This window comes from Rattus norvegicus, chromosome 4 (assembly GCF_036323735.1).
Source record: "Rattus norvegicus strain BN/NHsdMcwi chromosome 4, GRCr8, whole genome shotgun sequence".
NCBI classification, from domain to species: domain Eukaryota; kingdom Metazoa; phylum Chordata; class Mammalia; order Rodentia; family Muridae; genus Rattus; species Rattus norvegicus.
This window is the reverse complement of record NC_086022.1, coordinates 171,973,405-172,000,641: the sequence shown is the minus strand read 5'-3', so window position 1 is coordinate 172,000,641 and position 27,237 is coordinate 171,973,405. Positions and strand designations below refer to the sequence as shown.

Below are 27,237 nucleotides of genomic sequence, written 5' to 3'. Positions count from 1 at the left end.
AACCATAAACAGCAAAGCTGGAATTCTTCTTATAAAAACAGATGGCTTCATTCCAGAAGGCGCGGGAGAAATGGGAGACAAAGAGATAAGAAAGCAATGGAGAAAGGAGCCAGCAAGCCAGTGTGATACTGGGAAGTGGAAGGGGCAGGCAGCCAATGGAAACACAGACGGAGAGGGAGCCAAGGGCCACTGCAAAGCTGGAAGTGCCTAATGTTGTGTTCGAGGGTAGCATTTTAATCAGTGCGTGTCTCCTTTCCTGGGTTCCAGTCTGCAGGAAGGTCTGCGGCACTTGCAGGTCCTCGGAGTGCATAGGGAGCTTCTGGGATCCACTGAGAAGGCTGTGTTTCACGCTAGCATGGTAGGGCGCAGAAATGGCCTTGGCAGAAGCTGGCAGGGAAGGGAGAGGAATCAGGAAGAATGGGCATTGCTACTAAGTTACTAAAGATCCCGTGGGGGATTTGAAATTGTATCCGAGTGAACTGGATTTGAAGCCCGCTTTATTTAACTGTCCATGAGAAGGGAGACATTTCTGACTACAGTGTGAATGACTGGATGACAATAAGCAGAGGGGAGAGGGGTTGGAAGGATGAAATGATTTAGGAAAGAAACAATGGCAATTCAAGTTTAAGTAGCCTTAAGAGAGATTCAGGACACAGTCCGATAAACCAGTGACTTGACTGGTGCGTGCATGCGCAAGCACACACACATACACACGCGCACACACTTGAGTACACACACACACACAAACATGCACACACGCACACGCACACACACACATACACACACACACACACACACACACACACACACATACCTCTTTGCTGTCATATACAGCAGGCTGTGCAGACAGATATGGTGAGGGGTGGAAGAGGATGGATGACCCACAGTGTGACTTTGGTATGGCTTAATGCACATCCAGTGCAGGAGGTGCTAAGTAAGGAATCCAATGTATGCATTTTAATTCAGAAGAGAGGTCTGGTCCTAACATCTGGAAGAAGTAGCAGGTTCCCCTACATGGTTTGTGAACTCGTCTTACTCTATTCTCTCTCTCTCTCTCTCTCTCTCTCTCTCTCTCTCTCTCTCTCTCTCTCTCTCTCTCTCTCTCTCTCTCTCTCCTGGAACTTTCTTTGTCGACAAAGCAGGCCTTGGACTAAGCAAGGCTTCAACCCACAGCAATCCACCTGCCACTGCCCCCTGAGTGCTGGGATTAAAGTCACGCGCCATCAGGTCCAACGCTCCTCTCTTCTTTAAAATACTGAATTGGTGACTGGTGAGACAGCCCAACTGTTAAGAACCCACACGCTGCCCTTGCAGAGGAGTTTGCTTCCCAGCACCCACCCAAGTCAGGCAACTCACATGGACCAGCAACCCCAGCTCCCATGGATCCGATGCGTTCTTCTGCCCCCTACAGGGACCTGAATTCTTAGGTGACTGTGTTATAATTAATGGAAAGAGAGATGGAGACACTCATAGGGCATGGAGGTTGGCAGCTATGTGGCACGGCTGGGTCCATCCTAAGGGTCCAGCCAATCGCAGCTCTGGCCATGAAAGTCAGACAGAAAGACAAACATAAGAGGAAGGAAGGCTTGCACGTCTTTCCGAGCACTAAGCTGAAACTAGCTGTTTGAGGCCGTCACTCAAAAACCTTTACAGTTTGCACTCCTAGGGTCTCTACCGCAGCCGCTCCATCACAATTTCAAAGAACTCAGCCAACAACCAAAACTCAGCGACATCCACCTGCCTCATGTGTTCTCTGCTTCTGCAGTCCTACTTGTGTCCCTTCAGGGTCAAGTTTCCCTTCCCTCACTGTGGCTATCTCAACACTTCTCTGGTTAAAACAACGAACCTTTATGTTCATATCAGGACTCAGTCTGTTTTTGTAATCTGACAGTCTGAATCGAGACCTCTTGGGGCAGATCCCTCTAGATGCCGAACTTTACAATTCTGGTAACAGATTGATTGTTCTTGCTAAAGAAGCGGGCAATTCATTCTCCACGTCTTCTCTCCTTTACCCCAGATCTTTCCATCTTCAAATGCGAATTTAAAGCATCTCAAACTCTGATACACGAAGAGGAAACGTGTTCCGGTTCTCCATAGGAGGGAGAGTAAAACTGAGGTGTTTTTCTCGTTCCTCCTAATTTCAGAGATAACTTTAGGCCCCAGTGCGGGGGCTGGGTGCTCAGGCTCCATTCCTGCTACTCAGACTCAGAAGAAGATGGAAACAACAATATGATATTTATGTTTTGTAAACGAAGCTCAAAAATACCCTTGTCTTTGAGAACAGCTGTAGAAAGACAGTCCACAGCCTACTGTGCTCCGTGAAAGGCTCCATTCTTCAGGAAGTTGCACATGTACATAAAGGAGCCTCTCACGCTGGGTGTCGGGACATGTCATGACGTTTACGTGACATGTTGAACTTGCTAGCTGCCATTTCACTGGTAAATATTTCCCTGTCTTCATTATTGTGTCTTTTTAAAAGTGGAAACAAAATAGGAATTTTGCATTATCGCAGAAATAATTTTTAAATCAGTTGATCATTTCAATGAGTAATATTTAATTAGTATCTAATAAGTAATATGTAATATTTAATAAGTGATTATTCAGTATTAAGTAGTCAACAATTGTCAAAAGTAAATTAATTATTAGATAGTTTTTACGGTAATGAAGTTCGTGGCAGCGGTGAGCTAGTCTGTAGGATTATTCAGAGATGTTGCAGCCTCTTTACACACATCCTCGTTTATAAAGACAGTTGCTCTTGATGACCGGACACAAGTACACTAGGCCAACGTATGACAATCTATGGCATTCAGGGAAAGACATTTCCATTTATGATGCTTTATCCATTCATAATAAAGTCACAGCATGAGCAATTTTCACAGACAGCTGAGGGCAAGTCATGATTTGAAACCAATGCCAATGTGCTGGAACTTCTGAGACCTGCCTTTCCTATCTCGGACACCCTGAAAATTAGCTTGAAACATCCATGTTGGGTTTTCCTTTCTTAAGCACCGGATCTCTATTTCCTCTTTCTGTGTCTCCCATTTCCTCTCTCTATGCCTTTCTCCTGTCAACTCTGTGTCCATTTAGCTCTCTATGTTTCCTGGTAGACTTTAGCCTCATAGGCATAAAATCCATCTCGTTGTCTAGCACGATGTTGGTTTGCTCTTAGGACTTTAGTAAATGTTTGCAACGTTAAATCTCTCTCTGTATATTCACTGAGCCCTGACCCACAGATCCTTACTGTGACTACAGCTCATCCTGGTGTCTCAGAGTTCTGATCGATTGATCTCTGTTTCTATTTTGCTAAGCTAAAACCCTAATCATTATAGATAGAGGTTTTAAAGAAGAAATACTGGCCCAAGTAAGGGAGACAATAAGACAGGGAGAAATGGAAGTAAATGGAGAGGAGATGAGGCCCACGAGAATGAAGTACAAAATGACGTACATTTTCCAAGGAAAATGAAGTTCAGACGGTAAGTGAGACATGACAGAAAAGCTTCCAAGTTAAGAATAAGGGTGGGAGATCGATGGAAACTAAAAGCTGATGTTTCCTTCCTGCATTGCTATACTTTACTCGTGTTACTAATTAGTCTCTCTCCGTCACTATTGGGCAGATACAAGGCAAGCTGAGCAGTGGGTACAACTCACTTGTCTCCTTTCTGGCTGTCGAGTCTCCTCCTCTCCTCCATACCTAGGCTAAAATTTGTTTCTGACTTTCAGAAGTTCTTAGCAACACACAGATAAGTCATTAATAAGTCATCTGTTGCTATGGAAACCATAAGACATCTCTTCCTCCACCTGCCCATGAAATGGCCATCCACATTCACTTGACAAGTAGGCTTGTGTAGGGAGAGTCAGATGTTGGATGGGAGAACGGTTTTCATTTAATAAGTCTGCAGAGCTATGAATTTAGTAATGCTGAGCACATGGGTCATTTTTAAGCTTTAAGGGATACACGCCAGATTTCCTTTCAGACGCTAACTATCGGGGTCTGTTTTCTTCGGTCACTTCTTCTAAGTTTTTTTCTATTAGCTTAAGCTTTTAGGAAGCAAATCATAGACTACTTGCTCACCTAATTTACTAATAGTGTAGAACAATATAGGACATTTTCCAAACATGGTTGTGCATAATTTGCGATAGGTAATAGGAATAATTACACATACTTAGTGCATAACAGGGTAATTCTTCTGTCGGGAATCTGAAATACCATTTACATGACGCATTAGCGTAGTTGATTAATGGGTCTACTTGGGTGCAATCCATTTAGCTCTCAAACTGTGAGAGATTTTTACTCATCAGGTAATTATTATTTAAGCCCAAAGTGACTGCTGTAATGAAAATGAGAAATTAATAACAACAATAATAGTTGGCATATGCTAAGTAGATAATACGCCCCAAGCATTGCTTTATGTGCTTCAGGTGAGTCGTGCCTCTCTCTTGGAGCAATGTTTAGAAATTGTTATTATTATTATTATTATTATTATTATTATTATTATAGCAATGACTAAGAAGTGGACAACAGAAACTCAAATACAAATTCAAGCAGTAACTTTACATCCTTCCTTCATGCTCAATACAAGAGCATATTTGTGAGGCCAAAAAAAATATCCTGCCACTCAGAAATTAATTCTAAAGACATAGTAACTGTCACAGTCAGCATTATTAGGACAAAGTGCTATGGTAGAAATGATGCTTTAGTAGCAGCGGTGAACTGAATGGTTGAGATGGATCAACCAGGTAGAGTGTGGTGCTGGGCACTCCAGATACAGGGTATCCTGGGGGCAGAGAATGAATGCATCAACGCTCTTGGAGGAAGCAGGACCTGGCAAGTCATGCTTAGACGTCAGGGAGGTCCTCCATGGTGTTAATGCTCTATGCATGGAGAACATGAGCGTGGGCACCTCTCTGAGAATGAGGGCCTGAGTGGGGCTGTGTGGCTTGGATTGGGATAAGTAGGACCCTGAGGTCAGTAAGCAAGGAAGCCCAAGGCCCAGGAGAAGGACCATTTTTATTAAAGGGGAAGCATAAGAGGAGAATAATTCTTTAATGTATTCTCGAATTCAAGCGATGAAGTTTATACTATAATGTTCTGAGTTCTTAAACTTGTCAAAGCTCTTTGGTTTTTCCTTTTCGCCTCAGGAGACAGAGTTTACTTAGGCAGGTTTTCTGTTCATTCTCAAGAGTCACTAAAGAAATCGGATGGTTGGGTCAATGGTGGGAATTAAGGCTGTTTTTGCAAAAAGGTGACGATTTTCTAAGAGGTGATGAAAACCAACTTCAGCATTTGGCAATTTTAGACAATGAAGAAATAAATACAAGACAGTAGGCGTTTTATCGCTGTATCTGGACATAAATGTGATTGAAATTATATTATCGGAGAAAAAAATGCCTAACTGTATACTAATCATTAGACTAGGACTTTGGTCACTTAAAAGTCACATAAGCTTAGAAAGGAACCTGAGACTCTAGGCTTTTGGAAAGCACTCTGAGGGTGGGTCACTGCTGGGCGGAGAACATAATTGAGTAGTAAGGCCTTCGTTTTCAAAGTTTTAAGTTCATATACTGTAGGCATAAGTCCTTTAGATCCAGGTAATTTACATATCTTGACTTACTTTTATCTTTTTTGTTTCTTTGTTTCTTTTTGAACACTCTTATCCGAGCCAACATGATGAGACCCAGCCATCATCTAGACTCCAGCTGATCTAAGCAAAACTTACCAGTAGTTCAAAAGTGTTTTCATGGAGAAAGTGGGTGACTGAGTGGACAGGGTAATTTGCAGATAATCCAGTGCAAAATCTTCTTAGCTGGTCATGGGTTTTGGCCACGTGTAAGAAACACACATGTAAGGCTGAGAAGTTTGGAGAGAACGGGACAGCACTAGTCACAAACACATTGCTCTTATCTTGGAAACTGCCACGGTGGGGAAGCAAGTCCTTTAGACTTCTGAAATCAAGGCATGACGCTAGTTTGCCAATCTGTATAAACCTTTGACCCCGCACCTTGTTTTCTATGCCCTTTTCATGCCAAGTGTATATTTAAACCCATTAACAAGAGGCATATGTATAATAAATACAGAAAAACTATGTTCCAAGGAAGCTGGGAATAATTAGGAGACCTGACATAAGCAGACTGACAGATCTTTTTCCTCTCAAAGTTACAAAAACTCAACGAGTAACTCAAAGACCAACTTCCTTTCGTTAGTGATTTGAAACTGGATAAGAAATTCCTTCATCCCAGTAAGTAGAAAAAAAAAGACCTTTAATACCCACATGAAAACTTGAGATGTTCTTGAACCCAAACCCCTAGACTTCCATGTGCTTGGGAAGGAACAAAGATGATACTTTTAAAAGACTAGAGCGTACATTAAAAATTCTGGTTTTTCTTGAGGCGTTAGCCTGGACAAGAATGTTCAAAATAGAGTTTCTAGATCGGAACCGACCCTGGAAGTAAGTGAACTACCTGACAGAGAATTCAAACTGAGTTTTGAAAAATTTATGTTCAAAAAGGTCAAAAGAAAAAGTATGTGAAAGAAGTGGGAACTCGCATGAGGTTAAAAAAAATATTTTGTCCAGGGAATCAGATCAGATGTGTCTTACATAATTACAAATAACTCAACTGGAGGTGTTCAGAAGCATTTTAGGTTACTTGAAAGTAAGATCTACAAACCCAAAGCCAAGCCATAGGAAGGAATAAACAGATTTAAAAAAATGTTAGAAAAGTGGCATAATCTGCAGGGGCTTCTAATATGCAACTGGACTGGGTGGCTTGTGTACACACTGCAATAAAAAGAAAGTTAAAAGAGCAGAAAACTTATTCAAAGAAACAATGGTTGAAAATGATCTGTATCTGGAGGCAGAAATTCAGGAAGCCTTAGAGTTCTAAATAAGATTAAGTTAAAGAACACTCAGGAGCCTTACAATCCAATTGTCAATCCACACAAAATTTCATAGCAGCAAGGAAAATGTGACCATATACAATAGTGTCTTCCAGAGGACCTCTAGAACACTCTTTGGTCGATGCTTTGCAGGCAGAACAAATCAGGATGTCATAGCACAGCGTGGCAAATGCAAAGCCTGTCAATCAAGCGTACTCTATGTCACCGTATTGTTGAGGTATCATAGGTGACACTTCCCTGTCATTGCTAGGGGACACGATCTCACAGCAGATTTCCTGGTCCTCTGAAGATTCCTACAATTTTTCCACTGCCCGAGATGTTCCTTGATCCTTGCATGCAGGTTTTATGTTATGGATGTATCAGCAATATGGCTGTTTAACAAGCCCTGAACACTGATAGTAACAATAGGCATGATATAGATAATATAGATGATATAAATCATACAGATATAGAGATATAGAGATATTAGAGTTAAAAAGAAAGAAGCCATGAATTCAAGAAAGAGTAAGGAGAGGCATAGAGGGTATTAGGATAAAATGGGAGTGAGGATTATATAATTACATAAATAAATAAACACTCTAGATGACAGCATTGGCTTTCAAAATTAAAAGCAAGCAGACTTTCATTGGCAAATAAAAGGTAAAGAAATTCATCACCTTGTTGGCCTGCCACATGAGCTCACAGAACAAACGCACATGAAGTACAAGCCTTGCTGAGAAACGTAACCACACAGACAGAAGATTATACAGAATGCTCTAACATTCTCCTGCTAGGGAACACATCCCTGTCTGGTCCAATATGAAAGTTGAATAGCATTAGAAGCTACTGTGACTATAAAATACAATAATGGCTACACAATATAAAAATATAAACTGAGTGATCAGTAACAAATCAGGGTGGGTGGAAGTCATAGGGTATTTGTAGAGGTCTGGTCTTACTTTGTAGCCCACGATGACTAGAGCTCACTATGTAGCCCAAGATGACCTCAAATTCACACCAGCCCCCTGTCTCAGCCCCCAGAAGTTTGAGATTACTGCCCTGAGCCACCACACAAAGACTTAAGTTTTATACGTAAATAAACACTTAAAGCATGGTTGGTCTAAGCGCTGTATGGAGAGAAAGACTAACTGACAGGGTATGGCACTGCAGGCCTGTCTTCAGTATACCTGGGGGGTGGAGGCTGGAGGGTGGAGAGTTCAAGCTCATGCTGTGAGATAAAGGAAGCATTTTCTTCTTTAAGGCTGAACTATATCCCTGCCCCACTCTGTATATGTATGTAACTTAAAACTTAGACATTGGTTCATCAACAAACACCCTGATCACTCCATGCCATGGCTGTTGTGAGTAACGTTGGGATTGAATGGTAGTTCAGATATCTCCCCTTTTTATTTTCTCCGGGTATAAATCCAGAAGAGAGTGTTCTAAACCCCACAGTGCCTCTAGAGTCACTTTCTTGAGTTGACTCTGCCCTGTTCCATGTCTCCACTCATTTCCTTTCCGCCCCCAATGGTGTACAGAGGCTCTACTTGCCCCACACCTTGCAACAAGTATTTGATGAGTACCTACTGTGTGTACCTCTTTTACAAGTTACTTTATAAGTACCTATTGTGTGCACCTTTTTAGAAGGTGGTCAACACAGTTTTCTACTCCTGCCACCCTTCCCGTGTAACAACTTCCCTTTGCCAATTAGGGAATAGGTGCTGGAGAAGAACGCAAAACTGAACCGCTAGGTGCATTTGAACGAGATATCATAAGGCTTAGCAAGACAAAAATTGACTCTAAAATGTACACTATAATTGGCTCTGTTGGAATAGCTCCCTGGCAGAGTACTCGCCTGTATGTGAGACCCTGAATTTGATCATAAGTACCACAAAAAATCCCTTAAATTAAAATTAGAAAATAGGCTGCAATTGCGTTGGGGTCTGCTAGACAAGGAATGTGCATATATACATAATATTTGATGTCACAGTGTGTGTGTGTGTGTGTGTGTGTGTGTGTGTGTGTGTCAGAGGTTGAAGTTGAAGGTATTCCAAGTCATTCCACATTATTTTCAAAGTTATTATGACTTCTGTAACTACCCCTGTATATGCATACGTGCTCATGAGAACAGAGTACCAGGCTGTGGGAAGGAGAGGGTGTTGGGTTTCCTGGAAGTGGAGTTACAGGTGACTGTGCTCTGCTCCATGTGGATTCTGGGACCCAAACTCAGGTCCTCCCAGCCTCTGAGCCACCTTTCCAGCACCCCACCTTATCGTCTAAGACAAGATTGCTGGCTAAACTTGGGTTTGGCAGATTGCTAGACCGGATGGCCGGTGGGCTGCAAGGGACCTTCATGTCTCTCCTCCTCCAACCCTGGCCATAGAGACAGGCTGACACAGTTTCTTTGGTGGGTGCTGGGGTCTGATCTCAGATTCTCATACCTGCCTGACCCCCTACTGACTGAACCACCTCCCAGACCACATTTTAATAGTTTAGAAGCTAAACAAATCGTGCAGCCTGTGTTTCTAAGTAGTCTTTTTTTTTTTTTTTGTCATAACATGGCTGCCAACTTGTTCCTCTGTTGTCACAGTCACATCAAGTAAAAACAATTTGAAAAGCATGAAAACTGAAATCACCATGTCTCTATGACAAGGGGCAATTTTCACTTGCGTCTGACAGGCAGCTTGGTTAGAATTTCATTTCAAATCAAAATACACATTTTCCTGTAAGACAGACCTGAAATCCAAGATTATTCTCAGAAAAGACAATCTTTGCACTGAACATGACGTAAGATTTGGAACCTTTCGTTCTATGGAGAATAATAAATGAACCAGCAATACTAGGAACCTATGGTTGTCCCTTAGATGTGAGGTTGTGTCTGTGAAGGATTGTCCTGATTACTGAATGGCAGGAAGGCCAAGCTCACTGTGGGTGGCACTGTTGCCGGAGGGGAGGGTTCCTAGCTGTGTAAGAGTGTGGGAGGCTCACTGAAAGCATGCACGCAGTATGAGGCCTTCCTTTCTCTCCCATGTTGATGTGTCAGGACTAGCTGCTTGGGTTCCTACTATGACTTCCCAAAAGTGCTGGGCTGTAACCTAGAATTGTAAACTGAAATATACCTTCCTCCCTTAAACCGCTTTTGGTCCAGGTAATTTATCACAGTGCAGAAATGAAAATAAAACAGGCAGAGAGCCAGGGTGCATCTGGAAGTCCCCCATGTGTGCCTCCTACTGACTGGCACAGGAATTAATTGTCTTTAAGTCCAGTCCTTCTGCAGATGTGTGTTTTCTCCTTCCCAGTCTGAGTTTCTGTCTGGGGCTCAGGGAGCAGGGAGGAGAAGTCTCTCCTTGGCTCCCTGAGGTCAGCAGAGGGTTAAACTCTTCATTCTAGTGAGCAGCATCGAAACCAAGGTAGCAGATCCCTGTTGAGTTGGTTTCTCTCACATTTCGTCTTTCTATTCTCTGCAAACAGGCTGGAATCGAGCTACTACAACAGCCGTGGTGATTTTTCCTCCCAGACTTACTTAAGTGCACCTTGAGAGCAGTCTCTCGTGACATTTATACTTCCGTGTCTTTCTCTCTTGAAACTCATCCACAAAGACAGAATCAAGGCCTTTTGTCTGTTTCTTGGTTTCACTTGTCATAACAGGTTTGCATGGATGACTTCCGACCACCCCACAAGCTGATGCTCTAACTGGATCCCTGTTCTGTCAGGCTGCCTCAGGCTGAAACTGGATGACTCACGCGCTGGCAGGAGGCATCAGAGGGCAAAATACAAAGGGAGTCACAGCAAGGTGGGTGAACTGACAGGGTGCCAAGAGGCAGGACAGAGCATTCAGGTCATGTGTGTTAATTATCCCAAGCATGAGTAACACGGAGTTTTGGTGGGTGCCACTTGCTTGACTTTTTTCCCCACTTGCAGGTAACATCCTGTTAGCTCCAAGCTGAGAATAGTGTGCGTGTCCCTCCCATACCCCCTGTGCACATTGGGATTGATCTCGGTGTCCATCAGTGTCGGTTTGATGCTTTCCTTTCCTGGCCTGAGTTAGTCAGGAGGGAGTAGAATGACCCTCCTGTTGCCGCCTCTGACATGGGACATGTTGCCCTGTTTACATTGGGAGGGTCTCTTTGTCTCCCATCAGGACAAAGAACAGCAAGGCGTTAGGAAGAAAATAAAAGACTTTGAGATTTTGAGAGACATCTTGTGATTCTGCTTCTTCTGATAAGTCTCCATTCTCCAGCTGTGAGACTTGTCACAGAGACGTCAGGATATCAGTAAAGTTGAACCCTCAGGGAGTATCTGGAATACAGACGTACTGACTGTACAAGTGTGGGGAGCTAAGCTCAAACCTCCACCAGTGGCCCAGGAGCAGCAGCCAGCACACAAATGCAGTTCCAGCCCTCGGGGGTAGAGATGGGAGGACCCCAGAGGTTTCCTGGCCAGAGTCTAGCTAAGTGTGGGATAACACATTTCAGGGGATGACCCTGCCTTGGAAACTAAGGTAGAGAACTACAGAGGAGGACAAAAGATGCTGGCCTCTGGGCTCCACAAGTGTGTGAATCCACACACACGTGCACATGTAGCACACACACACACACACACACACACACACACACACACAGACACACACACATACACACACATTAATTAAAACAAAGCACACACCAACCCTAACAATTGAAAAGATGTAGTACTGATTTTATTTCACACTGAAGCAACCTTCTCTTAGTTGCTTTTCTAGGTTGACCAATGCCTTCTAAGTAAGGCATTAGAATGAGACATTAGGACACCCAGGTGACTCACTGCTTATTAAACCCATATGTCCAGGTTCTTCTTAGCAGGCTGCAATTCACTTTACAATACATTTCAGGGAGGCTTTCCTGTCAGCCTAAGTTCATCTCATTTGGATTCGGCTAACATGTTCCTTTCGAGCTGGTTCTGTCCTCCTGTTCTAATATGTGCCAGAGTCTTTCTGCACATGTGCCTGAGGCCCGGCTTGCAGAAATCAGGGTTAATTTCTAGGTGGAAACTCACAATGTGAAAGGAAGCAGAAATCTGTAGAAACAAGCTCATGCAGGTTTGCACTGGTTAATTTGGGTGGGATATTTCTTTTTCTAACCAGAGATAACCAAATCCAATGGTGATCAGTCCGTGACAAGCACACACTATTACTGCCAAGGTGGCCCACAGATCGTGCCTACATAGAATTAATTTTAATATTAGGTTAGTCCTCATGAGTTTGATCGTATTCAACCCAAAAAGTCTAAAAACCAAACACATTAAAAATAACCAAGTAATTTGCTCTTTCAGTTTCCTTAATGTAAGGAGCTCTTGGTGAGCTTGTTCTAGGTTCTAAGACCACCAACATCACTTTTGGTCATCATCGAAATACTATGTGGATTCACTGATACATTCTGGGTTGAAATACAAAATTATTGGCTAAATACCATGAAAACGTTAATCTATTTCATGGCCTCAGAATTTTTAATAAGAAGAGCACATAATCACGGCACAAAATTACGATAGAGAGATTATGGCAGAAACATAGGAAAGTCTCCTAACCCCATTACCCAGAGGTGACCACATACTATTATTATTAACAAAAAAAGGGATCGCGTTGTTTTGTAATCTTTCTTAATTAATGTGGGGAGAAGACCCACTGACGTCTTCTCCCCTTTTGCTCATTGTACACAACTGTTTTGCATTCTACGGTGGGCGAACTTCAGACTTTCTGGTGCTTGCTAGTTATAGCGGTTGTGCTGAGGTGAATGGTCCCGCTCTTTTTGGTTTTCCCCCCTTATTGGTTCCCTCTGTGCTGTGAAAAGTGAATCCTGCAGATGATACACATTATAGACGATCACATTTATTTTTCTCATGGTCCTGGGACGGGGGAGCCCAAGGCTGAGCAGGTGTATCAGCAAGTGTCTTCCACTCCGTTATAGCAGGACAGAAGATCAAGAGATGATCCCAATGCCCATGTGGGAGTAGATCTAGACCCACCCTACTCCCAAGACAGCTAACCCAGCCCTATGCAAACCATTCATCCACTCCTAACGACTGAATCCTCGTGATGTAACCATCGTAATACAGTGGCAATGGACAAGAATGCCAATGTGAATTTGGAGGGAGCCTTTAAACCGGTGCCCGAGGGGTAATGCCAGTGTGAAAACTATTGAACTTCCTCTGCCATAACTCATACCAGACACTGTAACTGACGGCCAAAGAATGAGTTAAGGAGGCTGACAGTGTAAGACTGAGGTCCGGCAGAGTAGGCATTACCACCTTTGTCAGAGCAGCTGAGGCAATCCTCTGGAGACCCTCGGGAAGGAGGAGGAGTGTGAAGGGCCATTAAACCATCACCCAAGAGTCTAGCAACGCCAGCCCCCTTCCCAGTGGTAATTAACTATACACCAGCTGTGCGTGGTCTCAGAAACACTGGGGCACAGACTTGGCGGAAGGGTAACAGAGATGGGGCACGTCCATCTTTTAGAGGAAGTTTTCATCCGTGCTGGGTGGGACTCCTTGGTGATGTAGCTGCTCTGGGGTCATCCATGCTTCTGTAAGGAAGTCTAACAAGCTCACTGGTTCACCAAACAGGCTGCGGCTTCATATTCCTTTCTTCCGTTGTAGACCTCTCAGGAGAATAGACATTTGCCCGTGTCTTTTCAGGAGAAGTTAATGAAAGGCATCGGGTTCAAGGTGGGGTGGGGTTACTTCCTGGTTCAGGACACTCCTCATTCTCTCTTGTGCTCACAGAGGAGGGAGGGGAAGTGTCTCACTGGGGACTCTTAGAAAGCCTGCATCTGCGGCTGGGGGGAGGAGTCGGGGTAAATCGATAGCTACACAAGTGTGAGGACCTGAGTTTGGACCTCCGGCACGTACATACAAACCAATCATAGTAAAGTGCCTGTGTCCCCAGCACAAAGGTGGACGTGGATGGGAGTGGAACAGGAAAATCTCAAGTGCTCTCAGGCTGCACTGTCTATCTGAAATGGCAAGTTACAGGCCCAGTCAGACATGGTCTCAGAAGGTAAGTTGTAGAGTGACTGAAGGAAAGATTTGATTTTGATCTCTGGCCTCCACATGAGCACATGCAAGCCAGTGAAGGCACACATACACGTGCACACCACATACATCACACACACACACACACACACACACACACACACACACACGCACAGGATCTCTCTCACATACATACACATGCACACTTATATGCACATTCACACACACACAAGCAAGCATGCACACACACACATACACACACAGGATCTCTCTCTCACATACACACACATACATACACATGCACATGCACACACACACATACACAAGCAAGCATGCACACACAAACACACTGGATCTCTGTCACCCACACATACACATGCATAGACACACACACATATGCACACCCATAAGCTCAAGCAAGGGCACACACATGTGCGTGTGCATATGCATGTATGTGCATGTGTGTGACAGAGATCTTGTGTGTGTGTGTGTGTGTGTGTGTGTGTGTGAGAGAGAGAGAGAGAGAGAGAGAGAGAGAGAGAGAGAGAGAGAGAGAGAAAGAGAGTGAACACTATCCGTGATGAACCGTGTTTCCTCACCTAATATCATCTTAAAAGTCCCGCTTCCGGCACTGTAGTATTGGGCATTAGGATTCAGGACAGGAATACACAGGGGACATACACAGGGGAATGAATACACAGGGCACAGAGTGTCCATGGCTTCCTAAGTTGCAAGAGAGCCAATCAGAGGCTAATATTTTGTGACAGACTTTTCAGAACAAGTTGCATCTGCTTTTATGAGATAAAAGTCAGTTTAGGCCTTGTGGGGTTTTTATTTTTGACAGAATCTCTCCATGTAGCCTGAGGTGGCTTCGAACTCTGTATCTCGGTCTTTTGAGTGATAAATAATGAACACCACATGGCCATGCCGACGGAGGCCTTTATTCTGTGGGTCCGCCTTAACTTAAGTTTACATTAATTTATTTTTTGATGAAAGAATTGGTCCACAATAGATGCAGGGTTAGGGGTGGGGCTTGGTAAATCTCCAGATGTGGTCCAAAAATCACAGCCAATGTGCCTTGTGTTTATAGACACCTGGTCCAGATAGCACCGTCTGAGCCAACAGCTCAGGGGTGGTCTAATGTTGGTAAGGTCACAGCAACTAAAAATCGGAGCTCCACAGACAAGGATTTGGAGAAACAGATGATTTGCTCTCAGTGGTCCTGAATTGTCTTTCTCAAGGGAGTGTGACTGGGTTGTTTGTTTTGTATCTGGGGGGGTGCCTTGTTTTTCCCCCACCTTTAAATACCCTTTAAATCAATCTCAAAAATTCCGAGCCTAGAAAGAGGGGAACAGTAATAACATATAAGTGGGACCAATTAGAAAAGGGAAGGAAATTGTGCACAAATGGCCTTATGGGGAGAAACGGGGAGGAGAGCTGGGCTGCTAATTCATCTCCTAAGCAACCACAGACAACATTGTTGCAAACGCCAAAAGAACAGCAGATTCTTACTCCCTGCCATGCGTGGAGCGCCCGTGTTGACATTAATAAACACTATCTTTTTGAAAGGTTGGCAAAACGTTAACCATGCAGATTTCATGAGTGGTGTGTGTCGTGTCAGCCCAGCTACACAAATGTTTCACACTGCTTCTCTGCCTTTGTTTTTAAAATAGAGGAAAAACAGTCTAAACTCTCCTCCCCAAAGGCAAGTCCTGTCTCTTTTATCAGTTACATTTTTTATTTGGCAATTTCACACCGACCTTTACTACGTTCTGGTGGTGGTTGACCCAAGCCTCTGTTATCTGCCTTCCTCCCCATCAGCCTTCATCCCTACAAAACCCTTGGCTAAATTCATGTCCTTTTTCATCTCCCGCAGAGTTCAATTAGAGGTGTCTGAGTGACCAAGAGTTTCAAACTCTCGACTGGAGCCTGGTGGGCTTATTGCTGGGCTCACAACTGAAGCAAATTACTCCCCCGTCCACCAGGAGCCGTTAGAAGCTGATAGTTTACCAGGAAAGCATATGGTGCCATGAACCCCTGCCCCATCCAAAACCAGTCACTAATGTGTCCAGTCTTGTGCAGACCCAGGGCAGCCATGACAGCAATGGTATTTCATACCCAGAAGATGGTATTTTGTGCCCCTTCTCCCTTAGATTCTTCCTGGCCTCTCTTCTTCAATATTCTTTGAGCCTTAGATGGGGGTGGGATAAATGTTCTGTTTTAGAGTTGAATACTCAAACTTTGCTCATTCTCAGCTCCTGGAGCATCCAAAGCTCTTTATAGTAGAAAAAGGCGTTTCACTAGGAAAAGGCCTTTCTCTGACTAAGACTGACAGAAATGCTTGCCTACGAGCACTTAGAGGCAATTAGGTACTAGGATAACTTAGCTAATGAACAGTGTAAAAGTCCACCAGCCTGGATGATCTCCCCCAGAGACATTTCCTTGCTTTTGTTGGCTTTTTTTGTTTGTTTGTGTCTATTTGTTTTTGAGAGGAGGTTTTCCTAGCTAAACCATTTTGGTTTTGAACTCACGGAGATTCTCCTGAATGCTGGGATTCAAGGTACCCACCACCACCCCTGCCACTAGACATGGGCTTTGGACACAGTTTACAGAACCGGTGATGAGCTCCCGGAGGTGGAGCAGTTGTTTACACCCGGAACGGCAGTGCCGATACCACACTGGCAGGCACAGCTTGAGCGGCAGCTCACACTACAGTCCTTAGGGTTCACTTCTGGGTGAGACTATTTTTGTTTTCTTCCTGTTATCCTGCTCAGCATCTTCTGGGACTCTAAAATCTCTCCAGCAGGGAGAGAGCTTCACCTCAGGTCTTGGCTAGTTGCTCTGTGACGTGAAGCCATGTAATTGTCAGCAATAGAGTCCTGTCACGTTCTAGTGCACAATCTAAAGGAGTGGCAAGAGCCTGTGAGGTTTTTTTGTTTTTTTTTGTTTTTTGTTTTTTGCTTTTTTGTTTTTTGTTTTTTTGTTTTTGTTTTTGTTTTTTTAAGAACACCTAGGATCTCCCTGACCAACAACCTGGACAGAGATATCAACATCAGATGCTGGGGTTTCTGTTTAAAAATCCATGTATGAATAATTTTCAAACCTTTTCAAAGTGATTTGAAAGGTAATGAAAGTACCCTTCTATTACTGACCCCTCCCCTCCCCTTCTATATGGGTGTTCCCCTCCCCATCCTCCCCCCATTACCGCCCTCCCCCCAGCAATCATATTCACTGGGGGTTCAGTCTTGGCAGGACCACGGGCTTCCCCTTCCACTGGTGCTCTTACTAGGCTATTCATTGCTACCTATGAGGTCAGAGTCCAGGGTCAGTCCATGTATAGTCTTTGGGTAGTGGCTTAGTCCCTGGAAGCTCTGGTTGGTTGGGATTGTTGTTCATATGGGGTCTCGAACCCCTTCAAGCTCTTCCAGTTCTTTCTCTGATTCCTTCAACGGGGGTCCTATTCTCAGTTCAGTGGTTTGCTGCTGGCATTCGCCTCTGTATTTGCCATATTCTGGCTGTGTCTCTCAGGAGAGATATACATCCAGTTCCTGTCGGCCTGCACTTCTTTGCTTCATCCATCTTATCTACTTTGGTGGCTGTATATGTATAGGCCACATGTGGGGCAGGCTCTGAATGGGTGTTCCTTCTGCCTCTGTTCTAAACTTTGCCTCCCTATCCCCTCCCAAGGGTATTCTTGTTCCCCTTTTAAAGAAGGAGTGAAGCATTCGCATCTTGGAAAATGACCAATTCTTGTGAACACATTACTCCTGTGTTCATTCAGTTAGTTTTACCAAACTACGACAAACAGGATGTGCTGAACCGTTCTACAGCCGAGTCTCTGCCCCCACCATCCATCCAAATGTCAACCTTCCGAGTGCATTCCCTCAGCTGAAGTTCTAGTTGCTTGGAACGATGGGTGATAGTTGGTCACTTTGGCAAAGCTCCAAAAATTATTGGTTGGTTAGGTAGATCTGTGTCTTTTAAAAGCATAACAGCAAGGGGAAAAAAATCTTTGTAAGTGAAACCTTTCACAAGCCATCTGTGAATGGGGCTCGACGCTCAGGTGGATTACCAGATGGCTGTGAGGATGGCATAACTTGCCCTTTTCCAAGAATCAGAACCGTTACTGCCTTCCTGCTCACTCTAGGGTAGAGCCCGTACGTGGTCTCAGTCTCCTGATACTATCTGACAAGAAAGGAAAGCACCAAAAGAAATCCACCCTGCAGCTGCTGGGGAGTGGAAGGAAAGTGCAAGTGTTGGCGTTTGCTGTGAAAGTAAACAATGTATTCGAAATAAGAATATTCCACGTAACTCTGCAGTTGCTTTTTGATAATAAACAGAAGGGGAGTAAAGATGAGGGGATATTTGGTAAAATCTGTACCAGCGATACAGGAGACAGGTCTGAAGAACAATTTAACCATTGGCGTGTGAGCAACTTCAAAGCAATGCTGGAGTAAAGGGGCCTGAGGTACAGGCGTCAGCACAGACACGGAGCCTGAGATACAGGTTTTATTACAGAGGTAAAGCTTCATTAAGGTATCACCACAGAATTCAAAAGCTGCACTGTTACCTCAAGAATAACTATGTATCTCTCAACAGGACAGTATGTGGAAAAATGTTGAAAGTCACCTCTGCGTAAACACAGGTTTGATATATAAGGGTAGTAGACAGCTATTGACATTCAGCCATAATTTGGGGGTTAAAATTGCAAAACCTTTTATGCCATTTTCTTGTGTTTCCAATCCATCTATGTAACCAGAATTCCCTGGGAATCTAACAGTCCCTACCCCACAGTACGGGCATTACAAAAACATATGACCTACTGCCATGTCTGGCATTTGTTCTGTGGATTCTGGTATTCAAGTCAGGTTCTTAAAAATTACAGTCCAATGAACTGGAAATGGAATGGAAATGGAAACCAAATTTTAATTTTTCGTGAAGATTGTTAATAATACAAATATGGCAGAGGATAACTTTGAAGATGGAAGTCCCGAAGGAAAAGGGCGGCACACGTTGAGTAGAGAGAAACAACAGGGGAACCGAGAATGAATTCACCACAGACAATAACCCCCTCTTCCCACAAAGCAAAAATAGAAAGAGATAGGAGGAAAAACATATTTTCCCTGGTCCTCTGTCTCATGAACATCAAAGACTAAGACAGATCAGCAAGATGGGAATGGTTTTATTGGAGGATAATGGAACCATGTTAGTGACTAGAAGATGTTCCCCTAAGCGGAAAAGGAACTTAGCTCAGAAGAGCCCACTAATTACCACACAGTAACAACACCAGCAACTGCCCTGCCAGGTGTATCAGATGAAGGAAATAAGAATATAGATATCAGGGACATCATTTTTATTTGTCACCTGTCTGAAATTATAGTGAAGAATTACCTGCTATTTTATCTGGTGCTCCTAAGCCAAGCCTGTCCACTCTTTACTGAAATGAATATGAAGCCTTTGAACTTCAAGGATGGAATCAACCTTAAGCCCACCAAGGAAGGGCGCGGAGGAGGCTAACGAGGCGCTGGAATGGGGATGACTCAGATGAACAGCTGGCTCCCCTCTGACACACCGGGCATTGTGTTTCCACAGAGGCGAGGCAGTTCTGAGACTCTGAAGGTCTGGACACAGTGGCCAACGGGTCATTAAATGGGAGTGTAAACGGATTACTTCAGGCACAAAAATCCAAACTCCCCCAAAAAAAAAAAACCAGCCTCAATGATGGAATATAGGCAAGATTTCAATTCCAATCCAAGACTGGAAAATTAAGACTATTTTCATTCTAGGTACAGATATGTGGAAACAAGACAATATAATTAAAAGGCATACACATTGCAATGGGAAAGATAGAACTGGCAGTTTTCACGGTTATTAATGAATAAGAAAAAAACCCAAGGTAACTAATTAAAAAACCACAGCAGTTATATCTGAGGACACGAAAACATTAATAGTTTTACCATATATCAACAGGATTCAATTAGAAATTTTAATGGGATTGGAGATCTCATTAAGTGTGAAAAAACACTGATAAAATACCTGGGAATGTGCTTAGCAAATACACAGGAAGTTGGCAAATACACATTTAGAAAGAAACAGAGCAGGGAGCAAGGGGTGCCTTAATGAACAGAGCACACAACAGTGTGGCAAAGACCATCCGATGTCACAACTCCAGCTCTGCTTCCGTGAGTTCATAGGCAGACTTCAGTCGGACTTCAAACTCCCATCTCCAGAAAGTCACCACAGTCCTGAAGGGGGTAACTCTGCTTTTCTTTGGGGGAGTAGGTGCAGAAACAGAATAAGGACATCTGTTGTCCCGTGAACACCCTGCCAGTCTTTATCCATTGAAAAACCCTAAGAGACTGACAATGGATCAGGAGTGAATGGCCAAGCAAGTGGTCAGCGAAATAGAATGGGGAATGAAAAATCTGCCTTAGAGTTATGTGTAGCATTTCATATCAATAGGGAGAATCGTGGCCAGGACCATGAGAGCTGGCAAAACACACTAAAGGGTCTTTAAGTCACAGATAAATGGCTCTGTCTGAGATAAAAGGGTGAAAGATGAAATCAGGCAAACCGAGAACACCCACACCCCAGGATCCATCTTTCTCTGGCCTCTAGCATGTGGAGAAACATTCTCAGAACTGTATCCTGGCGGCAGCGCTAGGGAAGAACCTGACAGAGAATGCTCCACCCATGCCTGTCTTCATGTCATACAGACTGACCTGCGCAGTGGGCCCCAACCTGCCTTCAGCATTGACACTTGAGCTACCATGGCTGTCAACCAGTCCCCAACCTCTCCACACACCTTGTTAAAGCCTGCTGGTATCTCTCTGCCTCCTCTTCCTCCTCCTCCTCCTCTTCATCCTCCTCTTCCTCCTCTTCATCCTCCTCTTCCTCACCTTCATCCTCCTCCTCTTCCTCACCTTCATCCTCCTCCTCTTCCTCACCTTCATCCTCCTCCTCTTCCTCACCTTCATCCTCCTCCTCTTCCTCACCTTCATCCTCCTCCTCTTCCTCACCTTCATCCTCCTCCTCTTCCTCACCTTCATCTTCCTCCTCCTGGAACATCTGCTTCCTTCAAGTCTCTGCTCAGACATTGTCTTCTCTAACTTTGTTTTCTCCTTTCTCCGAAAAGATAAGATTCCGCATTGAGGTTATACATTACCAATTATCGGAGACATCTTCTCCCTAAGTGCATTTCCCCCAAAAGATCAGAAACTCCTGAGGACCAAGGCCATTGCTAGCTTACTTCTTCCCTAGGAAGGGCACATGATAGTCTTTCTAAATCTGGTGGGTTCTATTGTCAAGTTGACTGGATCTCTTGTCACCTAGATGCCTCTAAGTGTCTAGGAGAGAGTTTCTGGGTTGGGTTAAGTGACCCAGGAAGACCTGTTTACCCTATAACAATCATGGTCTGGGTTCTGGGGTGAATCAAAAGGAGAGAGGAAGCTGAACTGGGTGTCCATCTTTCTCGGTTTCTCCTCTGTAGATGCCATGGGAAGATCCTGCCACCATGGCTTCCCAACCATGATGGGAACTGAAGACAAAATAAAGCCTTCCGTTCTTAAGTTGCTTCTTTAAACATCATCCAGATGGGTAACTAATGCAGAAAGTAATGAGAAGTATTTTCGTAAATGCTTCCTCTTGGATTACAAATTGGTTCTGTTACTTTCAATGGTTCATTCTACTAAAAAACTTATATGGCTTTCTTTTTGTATGTGAGGTGGTGTGTGTGTGTGTGTGTGTGTGTGTGTGTGTGTGTGTGTGTGTGTGTGACCATACCTACCCAGAATTGACATGGGGATCCAAATTCCCTTTCATGCTTGCATGGCAAGTGTTCTATTTACTGAGCTGAGCCAGCTCCCTAGTCCCCTATCAGGTAACTTTTATATTAACTATTAAAGAAAACCAAAGATAAAAAGTATTGTCAGAATTTTCATTAAAAAAACAAAAACAAAAACAGAAAACAACTCTCCCATCACAATGGGAAAGGTCCATCAGAAAAAGAAATTCATAAGATGTGGTGTTCTATAAATATGAGGTTGAAATCACCCTGTTCACTCTCTACATAAGCAATGATGATTTTTACTGGAAAGATTTTCATGATAGGTGTATCTATTTGCAGTATTTATTTGAGTTATTTGAGGATGTTCAGTGATGACGGCCAGTTCTGGAATGGGGTTGACCATTAGGAATGTCACCCTGCACCTTGGAGATGCTTGTCTTACCGGTTGCCTGTCTTTGTCACCTGCCACCTTTAAGAGGCTAATGACGTCTCCTTGGATGACCAGGCTGTTTGTGTGCCCTTGGATGCTTGAGACAGCAAAAGACAAGATGGAGTCGCAGGAAGTTCTCTCCCTTACTTCATCTACTGTCACCGGTCTCTGTGGCCTTGACTCTGAGTCACGGAACTTGGTTAGGGAAGCAGTGAGGGGATTGACAGGGGGAGCAATGGACGGAAGTGTGTGTGTGATTACCTCATCGATCTCGCGGAGACTGAGATGAAGGGCGTGGGGAGCAAAGCTACAGCTCTGACCCCAAGTGACTCTGAACCGCCATTCCCCAAGCGCAAAGACCCCCAAACACCTAGGTTCCCTAAATGGTGTTGTGGATCTTGTGGACTAAGAGTGTAAACAACAGGTTAAACCAGGGTTAGATACAGAATAGTAAGGGATACATTTGACAGCCAAAAAGATGCTGCTGCTTTGACTGTAATAGCACATTTCACTAAAGTATGATCATGTAATTTAAAATAAGTTAAAAAATTTTTATAGGAAAAAACAGGATTGTATTAAAAACTGGTGCCATTTTGAAAATTCAGACCTTCATAACAGCAGTTTCTAGTTAGTCATTCTTTATTCAAAATCCGTACAACAGTGGTCTGACTTCCATGAGGAAAAACTGTAATTCAATATGGAGAGCATCTCCCATGCCAAATTGTTTCGTGTTTTTACCACTGTGTTTCTGCCATCTTAACACCTGCCAACATACATTTAAAAGGCAGATAATATAGTATACTTTCCCAAATTAAGTAAGTGATTAAAATAAAACCTTTAAAATCCAGGCAGTGAGGACACACACCTTTCATCCCAGTACTTGGGAGGCAGGGTTGGGCGGTTCTCTGAGTTCAAGGCCAGAGTGAGTTCCAGAACAGCCAGGGATAGACAGAGAAGCCCAAACTTGAAAAACCAAAATAAATGAATAAAAATTAGAAGAAAGGAAGGAAAAACAAAACAAACAGACAAAAAATAAAATAAAAGAACCCTAGGAGCCTCAGAATGGTGCTAGTTTTATATAAGAGGAATATGAAGCTGACAAGGGACAAGGGGAGCACCCACAGTTCACAGCAACTATGGGAACCAGGCCGGGCTCAGCTCTCTCCCCTGCAGCCTGGGGTGCACCTACCAGGCAACATTTTTCTTCCCAGTCTTTCCTGCAGTTTCTGGGAGGAGAGTTTCCCCTTGAATGTATAATGTTTTCTATTTCTCACTTCCTCTTAAGAAGTTAAATAATTTTCACTTATGTATCAGTATGTTCATAGGGGTTTTTTTAAAAGAAATTTTGGGGAAATATGTAGAATGGATGCAAAGGAGGGACCCGTGGTGACCCCCACATATTACAGGAAGAGACGTGAGACCATCTGGTTTAGTTAAACGTGGGACTCACGCCTTTATCTTTTCTTACAACGGTCAATGCTCAGTGTGCCCTCTTTTAAATACGTAATATCATCTTCCCCAGGCTTTTACCTATTAAGGTGAGCCTCTCCTTCACTGGCTTGTTGGTTACATGGTCAGGAAATACCAAAACTGTGCTGGAATTCACAATTAAGGAGATGAGCTTTTAAACTTGTGTCCTGGTCCTAACCTGTCCCTTCATGACCTTGGACTTATCCAACTCATTCATTACTCTAAGCCCCAATTTCCTCTCTGAAAGATGAGAAGACTTTTATCTGGGATGGAGGGACAAGGTGCTCTGTCTGGGCCTTACAGCGCAGTCATGGCTCTAGTCCAGACTGTGAGACAATTCAGTGTTATTTGGTTACCTTAGGCATTAGCCCCATAGTTGGCATTAATTGTTCATAATTATTTTAAACTTCTTGTATTTATTATCTTACTCAATTTAAAGCCACCTTTGTTTTATTGATTATTCTACCGATGCACTGAAGAGCACTGGGGCAATGTTTTATTTTTGTCATTGCATTCGTTGTAAGGCTATCTTAATACTAAGTGGCAGTGCTCATTACATTTGTGTAGTGGGTCCCATATAACTTTGAAGATGGCCTCAAATAGCCCAAAAGCAACTTTAAAAAAAATAAATCATTTCATCCTATTGTAGCATCTCTGTTCCTTTTATAATATCATCTGGTAAAGATTAAAGTCAGTTATTCTTAAGAATGCTGCCCTTGAAAAGTTGACCTTGCTCCTGTGGAAGGACACACGCACAAGATGTGGGCATCACACACATTGGACTGGGTGGGTGGGTAAAAAAAAAAAGACACAAATTTAGGCGGTTGGATGGGTAGGGAAGGGGACTGGAACAGGGAGGACTCAGGACCTGGGGTGAATGATCCAAATAGATTGAAGGAAATTCTCAAAGAATTAATTTTAAAATCAAATAAAAAGAGAAAGTAAAGTACAGTCAGGAAATGATCTTAAATTGCTGTTCTGGATACGACCAAATCATCTTCCTTGGGAAAATGTTTTGCTGTCACAGTGAAGCCTTGTTTAACAATCCTGTGACAGTGAAGTACCTCAAATCACATACCACCACACACACACACACACACACACACACACACACACACACACACACATACACACACATATACACATACACACACATACACACACACAAACACACACAAACACAAACACAAACACACACACACACACACACACACACACACATATACACATACACACACATACACACACACAAACACACACAAACCCACACACACAAACACAAACACATACAAACACACACACACACACACACACACACACGCTGTCAGAAACTTTCAGATTTGTCTTGCTTCATCGTTCCTTTAGAGCTAGATAATTGACAGGCAGATTTGTTTTTTTCTTCCTCACTGTGTATTACTCTAAGTATCTCACACTGTTAGGGTTCAGACAGGCAATGTCCCCCAGCAGGATCCTTTGCTGAGGAAGGCTTGGAGTCAGCTGGTGTCCCTATTCAGTTGTGATTGCCATCGTGAAGGCTATGACTTAATGAATTGATTAATCCACTGGTGGATATAAAAGTTCTGCTCCTGGTTGTCTATGGGGGTGACCGTAGCTGAGACCCCTAGCAGCTGGGGATATGGAGACCGAAGTGGCCACCTCCCATAGCCAGGTGGGACTTCCAGTGGAGGGACCGGGCATCAACCTACCAACAAATCCTACAATCCAAACTTTGTCTGGCCTACAAGATGCACAAGGATAAAGATGGATCAGACATTGAGGATGGCCGACAAACGACTGCCCCACCACCCCATGGGAGAGCCAGCCCTGACGCTATTAATGACACTCTGCTATGCTTGCGCACAGGAACCTAGCATAACTGCCTCCTGAGAGGCTTCACCCAGCGGCTGGTGTGAACAGATGCAGAGACCCACAGACAAACACCAGGCGGAGCTCGGGGAGTCTCGTGGAAGAGTGGGGGATAGGGTTGAGAGAGCCAGAGGAGTCAAGGACACCACAAGAAGATCTACAGAGTCAACTGACCTGAGCCCGTGGGACTCACAGAGACTGAATCATCAACCAAAGAGCTTGCAGTGTCTAGATCTAGGCCACTCACACATCTGTAGCAAATCTGCAGCTTGAGCTACATGTGGGGCCCCTCATAACTGGAGCAGGGGTGGGGTGTAGGGAGGTGTCTTTGACTCTGCTGCCTGCCATTGGGTCCCCTTCCCCTACCTGGACTTCCTCGTCTGCCTTTAGTGGCAGAGGATGCACGTAGATCGGCTACCACCTGCTACTCCAGGGTGGGGTGCTATGCAAGGGTGACTTAAGAGGGTTATGGTGGAGGTAGTTTGTGAGTGTGAGACTGGCAGGAGAAAAAGATAGGGCTGTGATAGGATATAAACAAATTAATTAATGAAAAAAACCCTATATGTGAATTTCACCTGACAGCACTAAACACAAAGTCATATCATTATTTAACCACAAAACCAAAATAGAACAAAAACAAAGCAAAACAAAAACAAAACAAAACAACAACAACAAAAAACAAAACAAACAAACAAAAAAACCAAACTGATGAATCCAGTACTGTGAGAAGTGCATCTTGGGAAGGAATATTTGTCCCACCCCTTCCTGCTTCCTCCAGCTTTCTACTTCCCCTTTCAATTGTTGCTGCTGTCATGATGCATCTCACCACAGGACTCCAAACCATACCTCATACTGAACCTCTGAAACTGTGAGCCGAGATAAATTCCTCCTTTACTAGGTTGTTCTGAATGTTCTGTGGCAGACACAGAAACTAATACGCACACACTTTCATTAAACCCATGAAGTCGTGAAGAATGAGGCACAGACAGAAAGTTAGTGGCTGGAACTTGACTCTAGTCACAACAACGGACAAAAAGGGATCCGTAGATGAAGGAAGAATGGCACAGCGTGGGTAACTGGAGAAGCTGGGAGTGTAGCATGTCCGCTATATGGCCGTCTCTATATAATAGGTGGGTATTTGTTATGTTATGGTGTCTGTGTGTACATGGGTATTTGTAACATTTCTGTCTGGATGTAGTGAAGGGGCATTCATTACATTTCTGTCTCTGCTTCTATGGATCCTTTGTGTTTTCCACAGAATGTTTGAAAGGCAAATATCAACAGACATCTGCAGGCCTGGATTGAGAGCCCCGAGAAGCATGAGTCAGGGGAGCTCGAACTGTATGTAATTGAATCACTTGGTTTTGGTGAGTGCCTAAGTGCACACCCATTAACCTTGGCCAGTCTCATCCTCTGCTGGACCATGTCTGTCTGGGGAAAAAAAAAAAGAAAACACCAACTCTACTTTTTCTGTTCTTTTCTCATGGGTATAGTGTCTACTTAAATGATGGCTTTAAAGGGACATTAGATAAATGTGTGGCAAGTAATTTTCTTGTTATCAGCTTGCTCATCTGAATAAAAATTTTCCATGTATTGTACCTTTGGGTCACCAGGACTTCTGTGATTCAAGTGGTTTGAGGTTCAAAACTGGTATTATATTATATGCATATCCACATATAGGTGCCTGTGAAGTCCAGAGTTTGATATTAGCATATTGAATATCTCTCTCCATTTAATTTTGAGACAAGCTATTGTTGGGCCACAGCTCTCCATTTCTGTAGGACTGGCTGGCCAGTGAGTCTCCGA

The 27,237-nt window shown here is 43.7% G+C and overlaps 1 protein-coding gene across 4 annotated transcripts in view; it reads right to left on the bottom strand.

The window, feature by feature from the left end:
* Positions 1 to 27,237, bottom strand: part of Ptpro (protein tyrosine phosphatase, receptor type, O) — a 210,808-nt gene that overhangs the window by 105,270 nt on the left and 78,301 nt on the right. The window lies entirely within an intron of this gene.